We start from the raw sequence: 11457 nt of genomic DNA, 5'->3' as shown, positions 1-11457 counted from the left end.
ATGCCTTTTTTATACTGATTTCTAATTTAATTCCATTATAGTCAGGGGCTATGCTCAATATCATTTCAATACTTAAAAACTTGTTGAAACTTGTTTTTTGGTCCAGTATATGGTGTAACTTGGTGAATATTCCATGTGCACTTGAAAAGATGTGTATGCTGCCATTTTTGAGTGCTGTGTTCTATAAATGTTAATTAGTGCAATTTGTTGATTGATAATGTTGTTCAAGTCATTTATATCCTTACCACTGTTCTTTCTACTTGTTCTATAAATTATGGAGAAAGACGTGCTGAATTGCCAACTATAATTGTAGATTTATCTGTTTCTACTTTCTGTTCTGTCCGTTTTTCCTTCAAGTATTTTAAAGCTTTGTTATTAAGTGTATACACATTTAGCACTTTTAATGCCTCCATGATGAATTGACTCATCTCTCATTATCAAATGTCCCTTTTATCTCTGGTAATATTCCTCATCTTGAAGTCTGATTTATCTTACATTAATTGCTAATCCAACTTTTCGACAATTGACTTTTTCATGGTATAATTTTTTCCATTTAAAAAATTTTAGGGGCCAGCTTGGTGGTGTAGCAATTAAATTCTCTCCACTTCAGCAGCCAAGGGTTCGCTGGTTCAGATCCCGGGCGTGGACGTACACGCCACTTGTCAAGCCACACTGTGGCAGACATCCCACATATAAAGTAGAGGAAAATGGGCACAGATTTTAGCTCAGGGCCAATCTTCCTCACCTAGAAGAGGAGGATTGACAGTGGATGTTAGCTCAGGGCTAATCTTCCTCAAAAGAAAAAAATTTTTTAACCTATGTCTTTCATTTTAAGTGAATATCTAATAGCATATAGTTGGGTCTAATAATCTTTGCCTTTTAATTGGAGTGGTTAGTCCATTTACATTTAATGGAATAATTGATATGGTTGAGTTTAAGTCTATCATTTTGGTATTTCCTTTCTGTTTGTCTCATCTGTTCTTTGTTCTTTTGTTTCCTCTTTTCCTATCTTCTTTTTTTTCCTTCTCTTCCCCAAAGCCCCCCAGTACATAGTTGTGTATTCTAGTTGTAGGTCCTTCTAATTCTGCTATGTGGGACGCCATCTCAGCATAGCTTGATGAGTGGTGCATAGGTCCACGCCCCAGATCTGAACCTGTGAAACCCTGAGCTGCCCGAAGCATAGCGTGCAAACTTAACCACTCGGCCACAGGGCCAGCCCCTTTTCCTATCTTCTTTTGGATTGAGTTTTTTTTATTATTCCATTTTATCTTTTCTATTGGATTTTAGTGGTACCTCTCTGTTTTATTTTTCGCAGCTGCTCTTAGTTTGGCATTTTTAACTTGTCCCATCTACCTTCAAATAATATTATACCACTTCCCACATAATGTAATAACCTTACAAAGGTATGCTTCCACTTCCCCTTTTCTGTCTTTGTGCATTATTGTCATACTTTTTACTTTTTATTTCTACATATTTTATAAACCCTACAATACATTGTTATTTTTGTCTTTTATTTAAACAATCCATTACCTTTTAGAAATTAAATAAAATGAGAAAGAAATTTTTTATATATACCTACAGATTTACCTTTTCTGGCCCTCTCCATCCCTATGTGAAGATCCAGATTTCTACCCTATTTTATATTCCTTCAAAGCTGCTGGTGATATATTCTCTCAGCCTTTGTTTCCTTGAAAATGTCTTTATTATGTCAGCAAATTTTTTGAATAACTTTGCCAAATATGGATGCTACAGTGTAGAGACTCTGGAGGGTGTTGAGTATTATTCTATCATGCAGTTAACTCAACTCAAATTTCAAACTCTAGGAGCCAGCCCAGTGGCATAGTGGTTAAGTTTTCACCCTCCTCTTTTGTGCCCCAGGGCTTGCAGCTTCAGATCCTGGGCACGGACCTATACACTGCTCATCAATCCATGCTGTGGTTGCATCCCACATATAAAATAGAGGAAGGGTGGCATAGATGTTAGCTCAGTGACAATCTTCCTCCAGCAAAAAGAGGAAGATTGGCAACAGATGTTAGCTCAGGGCCAATCTTCCTCATCAAAAAAATTTTTTTCAAACTCTGTCTCCCCCATGGTTGGCAACAACAGTAATCTTTGCTTAGATCTTCTTTTAGCCTGCTTCTTTTAGCTTGCTTTTGGCTGTGCTGCTTGGACTCTTCCTCATGAATGTGCAGAATAAAAGTTAAAGATTTGGGCAAAATTTATATGCAGAATTCACTACTCTCCTTTTGTGGTTGTCTCCTTTCCAGGATTTCCCCCTTCACTTTTCAGCCATTCTGACCCCCCAAAGACTAGCTTTTTTGCTTCAGTTCTAGCTGCTGCACTCAGCATGGACTTGGGAGTGCCCACAGGAGAGAAGGCATAAAAATTGCAGATAGGGCTGGTCCGGTGGCGCCGCGGTTAAGTTCACACGTTCCACTTCTCAGCAGCCCGGGGTTTGCCAGTTCAGATCCCAGGAGCAGACAAGGTGCCACTTGGCAAAAGCCATGCTGTGGTAGGTGTCCCATGTATAAAGTAGAGGAAGATGGGCATGGATGTTAGCTCAGGGCCAGTCTTCCTCAGTAAAAAGAGGAGGATTGGCAGTAGTTAGCTCAGGGCTAATCTTCCTTAAAAAAAGAAAAAATTGCAGATAAATTCTAGTGACTTTCCCTTTCTTTTAAGGGTCAATTTCTCTCTATTTCTAGCAGCTTTTGGCCACTCTCCAGTGCCTTCAAGAATTAATTATATTTTATCTAGGATTGAAGACTGTTATCGTGAGAGGATTGGTCCAGTGCATACTACTCCATTACCAGAACAGTAATATGAATAATTAAAAATTATAATTATTTTCTTTGAGTCTTTCAAATTTGAGGTCCTGAGACTACATATACCAATTTGTGTGACTACTATAAGTAGAAGATATTAACCATACTGGGACATGTTCTATTAGCAATAATTTGCTTTCTGGGAATGTAATAGGAAATATGGGTTCTCATGGTTCTTGTTCTGAATTGCAAGACTGTCCTCTGTTCTGACAAAGTCCTCCGTCAAAGCAGTCAAGTGCAAATTCTTTCAGCTGTGAGTCATCTTGCTCATCAAAAGCCTCATGCTGTAGCTTACTTATTTTCTACATTTGTTAGGTAAAGGAGAATTTCTTGCTCACTTCCAGAACAGCTCTGTTTTGTTAGTTTTATATATCAGGCTACATACAGAATTTTGTTTAAAGGAAGTGTGCCATTGTTAAAAAAAAAAAAAGGGGGGGGGGACTTGTAAATCCTAGTCTAGATCATCTCTAACAGTCTCCAAAATTCAATAACTTAATATATTTTAGTTTGCTTGTCTATGGAAAAGTCGTGTGTGTATATAAATATATAAAAATAATCTTTGGCATGGAAATTCCTACGCCTAGGTGATCTTCAAAGGGCTGCCTTCTTGACAGCTGATGGAATCATTTATCAACAAAACGCTCCTCTGATTTCTTTCTCTTTGAACTCGTCCAAGGATCCATAATGCAAAACTCTCTTTATTACTAATTATTTTGCCATCAATATTACCAGTCTGTACAACCTGACATTTTCATAACAGTACTCAAACTAAACGACAAAGAGAAGATCTATGCTGAGAAATGTGTACTCTTCACAGCAAAAGTTACTTCAATTCAAAGGCACATGTGCCGCTGTCCATTGAACTAAGACCATCCTGATAGTTCAGAGCTGTACCTGGGCTAACCTAGAAGCAGACGCATTTACAAATGATTGTCATTGCCTAAGGGTTTGTGCAGTCATTTCTCTGACTTGTTGCAAGTTTCAGAGTTGATAACATCTGGACATTCCTGTTTATCAGGACAGTGGTAATTTTCATTTTAGTTGTGATATGGAACTCATTAATCACCTGCTATCATCTTAATTGAGAGGAATAAGCATTGTAATAAACATTTACTTAAAACTTCCAGTGAACTAAGATGCTATTTAAATAAAAAACAAGACGCTGATCTGGTTCAGCGCGTTCCCTCCTCCTTGGTGTGCTTACCAGTTTGCTCAGTACTTTTAATGGTAAAGGAAAAGTGCTAGGTACTCTTTTTAGTGTGTTAACTGAGAACACAATGTCTAGTCTTAGGTCCACATACAACAGCTATTATAGTACCTGATCTGAAATACTGATTCCCCCTCCTACCTGGTAAGCTTCTTGGAGACACCAACCGTGTCATATTATTAATCTTTGTAATTCTGTCAGTGCCTAATGTGTTGCCTTGCATGTTGGCTGGTGGTCAGCAAATGTTTTTGAATAAATCCATCTTTATTTAGCAAACTTTTCCACAAATAACAGGTAACAGGAGAGACTCAGAACCTGATAGTCTTTTATGTTCAGGATATTATTATTTTTGCCATTTTTATTTCTACTACAAAGGCAACAACTTAAACCTACCTACCAAATTATGCTATTTTTTTAAAATATTTTATTTTTCCTTTTTCTGGCAAAGCCCCCCGGTACATAGTTGTGTATTTTTTGTAGGTCCTTTTAGGTGTAGCATGTGGGACGCCACCTCAGCATGGCTTGATGAGTGGTGCCACATCTGCACCCAGGATTCGAACCGGTGAAACCCTGGGCCGTGGAAGCAAAGGGTGTGAACTTAACCACTCGGCCACAGGGCCAGCCCCTATGCTATTTTATTGATTAAAACCTTTTCTCTTGTCATGAGTTTCCTAAACTGTAAAATGAGGGAAACATCTTCTAGTGATAATTGATAATCACCTGAATGGCTGTTACCCACAGCATGTCATCCAAATACAAAGCATTAAGAATTTTGTTGTAGTTCTAAGAGTTCTGTGAGTGGTCAGGATCTCTAATTGTATAATCATATTGCAAAAACAAGATGCACTAGCTCAAACAAAAGCTTCTTCTGTCAAAAGGATAATCACAGTTAATCACAGGCAAATGCATTGGTGTCTGCACTTTTCATTGAAAACTGAAGTCTGTTGCTTTAGAGATGACAATCTTGCTTTTTATAACATGCAAAATAGCTATTGCTGGCAGGTAGCTTGATGATGATGAGAAGTGCAGTTTTTAGAATTAAAACTGACAAGGAGTAAGAATGGCAGAAGCAAAGACAAGAAGTGAGGAAACTCATAGTGTGTTTGGGTGTGAGCGAGTGAATCGATGTGGCTACCGCAAATGCCGTAGACGAGAAGGGCCAGCTGGAGTCAGACGGGGGAGGGCCCTGAATCCTCTTACCCGGAGTGATTGCACTTCATGCTGTGGTGAACAGGAAGCCTTGATGCTCTCTGAGCAGGGATCCACTTGTTCTGTAAACTGTTTGGAAGGCTAGTCTCGTAATGATGTGAAGCAGAGCCCAGGAGCAAGGGAGTAATGCCTATGCTCACAGAATATAGAACTGGATGGGTACTTTCTGTTTTACTTGATAACTGTAAAATATATCGTAAATGCAAGAGTGAAATACAACAAGTATGTATAGGTTAAAGAACAATTCACATCAGTTTTTTAACTTTTTAAATATTTTTGTTGCCTATGGGTGTCTTCCTGTGTTACATATTTTTCGTTTTGCCTGTCCTTGACCTTTATAGAATGGAATCATACTCCAAGTATTTTTCTGGGATAGCTTTTTTCCCCACTCAGTTTTTTTGAGATTCTCGTCCATATTCATGCCTGTAGCTGTAACCCATCCTTTTCCACTGCTGCATAGTATTCCATTGTTTGCATACACCACAGTTCTATTCTTTGATGATGATGTTTCCAGCTTTTTGCTATTATGAACAGTGCAGCTGAGAAACTCCTGCGTGTGACTACTGGTGTACGTAAAAATGTTTCCCTATGGTAAATATCTAGGAGTGGAATTGCTGGATCATTAGAAATGATATTTTCTAATGAAATGGTATAAGACAATACTAAATTGTTATCCAAAGTCATTATCAAATGTACAGTCCCTCAGGAGCATATGAGGGTTTCTGTCTCCACTTCCACACTAACGTCAGTAATTGACAAATTTTTAACAGGTGTGGCATTCTATGTCACTGGCTTTAGCTTGTATTTCTCTGATGACTAATGAGGTTAAAAATCTTTCCATATGTTTATTGGCCCTGCAGGCTCCCCCTTCTGTGAAATATCTAATCATATCATTTGCCCACTTTCCATTTGGTTTGTATTTCTTTATTGATCTGCCAGGCCACCTCTGTCTTATATCAGGTTTCCATTTATCTGTGGTTCTGTTTCTAGCACCTGTTTTCTGGTGAATTCATTTTTCACTTGTTTGAATATTTTACACTGGTCAGCTAAAAAAAAACCTACATATTTTCAATGAAAGCTTCAATGGAGAAATTTACGAGAATTTTTTTTTTTTTAATTTGCAAGAGATTCTTGAAAATACTCAGTAATTACTGAGGATTAGTGTGCCACCACAGGAAGCCCATGAATGTATAGCACAGCAGTCAAGCATACATGGTGTAGGGGAGTCTAGCTTTACTGAGCACTTTATGAGTATTTTTCACTATTACTTACATCAAGATCTTGGGGTTTTAAAGCATTTTTGCAGAATGTCTCGTCTTCCCTCTACTATTTTATTATGTTTATTTCATTTTCTCATATCACTATGGCAGAGTAAGACACATCATGAGATGAAGTAACTAGTTCAGTATTACCCCTAGGACTTTTTTTTTTAAAGACCGACACCTGAGCTATCAACTGTTGCCAATCTTCTTCTTCTTCTTCTTTTTTTGCTTTTTCTCCCCAAATCCCCTCAGTACATAGTTGTATGTTTTAGTTGTGGGCCCTTCTAGTTGTGGCATGTGGGACACTGCCTCAGCATGGCCTGATGAGTGGTTCCATGTCCGAGCCCAGGATCCGAACCGGCAAAACCCTGGGCCTCGAAGTGGAGCACGCGAACTTAACCACTCAGCCACGGGGTGGCCCCACCCCTAGGATTTTTAATGGCCCATCTGATTCCCTATTCTTAGAGTGTTGTCCAGCCTCTGCAGTCTTGACCCTTCCCTAGACTCTGAGGCCAATGCTGAAAGTGGGAAGTTTAGTTCATTAGCTCAAGTCATTTCCTACAAGTTACACTTGTCCTGTTTTAATCTTATTGGCCAGGCCTAGTAATGGGATTCTGCCACCTCGTAAACCATCATTGCAATTAGCAAGATTTGTATTGTGTTCTTTATCAGCTAGGTTCCCATCTGAAAATCAGTTCCTCTGTGACTATGTTCCAGGAGACCAAAGTCCTGTCCTGAAACCCAGGCAGTGATGTGGACCCTGTGCTCTACTCCTCAAGACACTCACACTTGGGGATCCAGAGTGACTGTCTTAGCCAGAGTGTTTCTTTGTTTCTTCCACACTGCTTTCTGGGATGGAGGCTAATGCTAGAATGTAGACAGGCCACAAGCCAAGAACCTTGGCTGCTTCTCTCTTGGTCCTGGTTGCTAGGAATCTGAAAAGTAATTTTATGTTTGATTACCATAGCTTTGCTCTAGCAGCAATTGAGCAAAAAGTTTCCTGATATGTTTTCGTCTATTTGTTAAACCAGTGAACCTCTTTGCTACCCACTTTAGAATATGGCATATGAAAGATTGACAGAATCCGTGCCATCAGGAGTTTGTGGTCTGGCAAGAGTGCAAGGCATCAAACAAGTGGTGTCTGGGTATGTGCTACAAAAGGGAAAAACTCACAGTCAGCGTCCAGCGTGAGGACTTAACTGCAGCTGGCTACATTTGTTACTGGACATTTGCCTTTTATTTTAGGGGTTTTTATTATTTTGGTCTTACAGCCTAATTTTATTTCAAGTTAATGCACACTCTTCTAGTTGTAGGCAAAGCTGTGTTTGTGCATCATCTCACAATCACTGTCATCTATCCCTCCTTTCACAAAGGATTCGAAGTGATGCATCAGGGGAGTATTTACTCGAATTCCTGGGCTGAGGTTTCACTGATTCAACTACTGACTTAACAGGTAGACTCTAAGCGTTACAGAAGCTGATTCAATATGAAAGGATAGAGTATGGGCATGATAGCTGGTGCGAATCCATAACCAGTATAGAATGAAGAGAAGAGAGAAGAGAGGATTATTTGCTTACAGAGGCCAGGCAAGTGACGTATATGACTGAGCCAGGGACAGCTGAGACGCAGAGAACCGCAAAGGGCCTGCTCCAGTGAACGTTGCCGTGCAAGAGTGAGGGCCCAGTGTGGCCAAAGCATCCCAATTTATAACAGAAGCTGGAATTTATATTTTTTATGAAATTCTCCATTTTTAATGTCAAATAACAAATTTTTTTTTTTTGAGGAAGATTAGCCCTGAGCTAACATCTGCCACCAATTCTCTTCTTTTTGCTGAGGAAGACTGGCCCTGAGCTAACATCCATGCCCATCTTCCTCTGCTTTATATGTGGTACGCCTGCCACGGCATGGCTTGACGAGCGATCCTGTGTCCGCACCTGGGATCCGAACCGGGAAACCCTAAAGCCCTGAAGCGGAACATGCACACTTAACCACTGCGCCACCAGGCTGGCCCCCATAACTTAAAATTTTTTTAAAAAAATTGTTCAAGCTGAATAAAACGTCTCTGCTTTTCTGTGATCTTTAGTTTAGACTCTGCATTTCATGATGACTTTCTAAGCGAGGACGCATCACTTACAGCCAACTAGATCTTGTTGTCTCTCCCATTTTATTGACCTCTCCCTCCATTCTACCACCAACCTTCAAACGCGTCCCCATTCACTTGCTTCTAGTATCATAAGGTGATCTAGCTGAGAAAGAAGGAGGTCAAAGGGCATTTTTGTCCCTCTCTCCCCAGAGTTTTCTTTACAGAGGGAAGTGGAGGCACGTAGGATAGGTAAAATGCAAGAATTTTTATTTCCCTTTTCTTCCCCTGAAGTGGTCTACAGATTGAAAAGTTTAAAGAACATTGTCCTAGAATTTCTTCCCTATCTGGAGAATGGTCCGTCTAGAAGACAGTAAGTAATGGAGCTTTTCACCACTGCTAAATCTATGCTTCTGTAATATTGCACGTCTCCTTGCCAGGGGATAACTGAGTATAGTGTGATACTTAACCAGACAATAGCAAAGAAACTGCTCCCCAGTTTACACCAGCTGTCCCAACAGCTGTTTCCATCTCACAGGGGTGATGTGCTACCCTCAGGCAACTAGGTCTTCTCTAGCCATTTGCTCTCAGATCCGTTCCTTGCCCTTTCCCTATTTTTTATTACAAGAAATTACTTTTTCCTCAATCCCCTTGCCCTCTGACTTCCCCAGAGGTTTGTTTATTGAGAAGCACTGGTGAAGGTTAGAGGAGGGGAGGAAGGGAGAAGGCAGGGATCCCCCCGCCCCCCATGGCAGTGGCTGTCTGCTCTTAGCTCCAAGCTCCCACGGAACCTCCCTCTCTCCAGGGCTCCTGCTCCTACCTGACAGCCTGCCCCAAGCTGACTCTAGCTCCCCTGGACAGCTCCGGCTTCTGGGCTCCGAGGACACCATCTCCTCCCCTGTCCCATAGCCCTAGAGGTGGGAGCAGCCTCCTGCTGTGCCGGCTCTGAGTTGCTTCGCTGGCCCTTTGGCTTCTTAGCATAAGCTGTTCAATCAACTGTGTAACCAATTCCCTGCATTAAATTCTCTCTTCCAAACAGTGGTTTCTATTTTTCTGACTAGACTCTCCTGGATACAAACACAGAGGAGCTCCTTGTAAAATAGTCTTCCAAGCTTTCAGGTATATGTCATTAATCCAATGTGTAGACTAACATGTCAGTTTTATCTGTGACCAGACATGCCCGGATTTTGTCGTATTTTCTACCTATAACAGCCGTCTCCTCAATTATCATTATCCTGGTTGATGCCAGAGAATCTCACTTGGCAAATTTGTTTTGAGCTACCTATATTGCCCTTCTTTTAAACTTTTTTGGGCAGACAGAAGCTTAGCATTCAGTCATAAACCTGTATTTCAGCCAAATTAAAATATGATTCAAGAGTTAAAATAGGTTTTATTTAGCCTCTAAAAGCCATGGGTATTGCTTCTTTACGAAAGGCTTCAAGGGGAAAAACACTTTTGTAGGCTGCAAAAACCTTTTTGTTTACATCATTTTCCTCCAGCTTTTAATTTCAAATCTACACAGAAAGGGAAATAATAGTGTAGTAAATCTACATATAATCTTTACCTGGATTCACTACTTGTTAGCATTTTGCTAGTTTGCTTTTCTCTCTCTCTCTTTCTGAACCATTTGAAAGTAAGTTGCAGGCATCATGACATTTCACTGCTAAATAGTTCCACATGTATTCCATGTAACACAATACCATATTTATGCCCAAGAATTTAACAGTATAGTCCATTCTAGTGTCCTGAGTTGTCCAAAAAATGTTGTTGATAGCTTTTTTCCCCCCAATAAATCTTTAAAAAAAGGAGTATTATGCTAATATAGCCAACTAGAGGACATAAAAGAATGATGAACAAATGCGGGGATTAGTCAGGTGTTGCTTATTTCATTATTTATTTGTATATGCAATGAGCGGACAGCTAAAAATGAAATCAGCTAATTTTGCTTCTCTTAAATAATGTTGACTAAAAGTCTAAAAGTGAAGGTGTAGTTGATTACTCACTTAACTTTGATTTGGAGATAATCTACCCATTTGTTCACGCTACAAACCTGAACTAAACACTTTCAAAATAAAAACCAAAAAAAGGATTGCTTTTCTTTCAGTTTATTACCTCCCTGAGCCTTTCAGTTTAGGTTATTGACCTAACACGAGTGGTTCATTAAATATAAATTTGCTAGTTGATAAATCTTACTTCTTAATATTTTCTTGTGTCAGTGAACAAGGTTTCTTTTCGTCAGGGACATTAGATTTTCTCCCCACTGTACACGGCTCAATATTAATTTCCCATCCTCCTATCTATATGTCTGCTGAAAAATGGAGGCTACAGAGATTGGAAATATCTTCTGAGCTCCTGCTTGAATTCCTTGAACCATGGAAGAAAGTCCTGGAAGGCTGCAGCAGCCGCCAAAAGCTCCTCTAACTCAAACCAGTAGTGTCTGGCAGCTCTCTAGACTGTGTTAGGGTCTGAGACGTGGCCGGTCCTTGCTCTGCCCCCATCTTCCAGTCTGTGGGCTGTGCCTGACAGTTTCATTGATACTTCCAGCCTTTCCTATAAAATTCTATGAAACGTGATTTAAGCAGCGAATGCCATATTTTGAACCTGAAGAGTAAACACAATCCTCAAAAAAATGAATTCAAAATCTAGCATCAAAGATGTGCAAAATCTAGTTCTCATTTTCTTTCTACTATTTACTCTCAAATCTTTTTTTAAAAAACATAATGGAAAGGAACACAGCATATACATAAATATAAAGCCCTAAGTTGTTTGACTTTTTTATTTTTCCAAGGCAATGATCTCCAAAGTCTGCTGTCTGTCCTTCAGGGCTGCACAAGACAATCCACTGGGATATGGGAAGAAACGATTAAATAAACATCT

This window comes from Equus asinus, chromosome 7, assembly GCF_041296235.1.
Source record: "Equus asinus isolate D_3611 breed Donkey chromosome 7, EquAss-T2T_v2, whole genome shotgun sequence".
In the NCBI taxonomy this organism is placed as follows: Eukaryota; Metazoa; Chordata; class Mammalia; order Perissodactyla; family Equidae; genus Equus; species Equus asinus.
Note: the sequence above shows the minus strand (reverse complement) of the source record.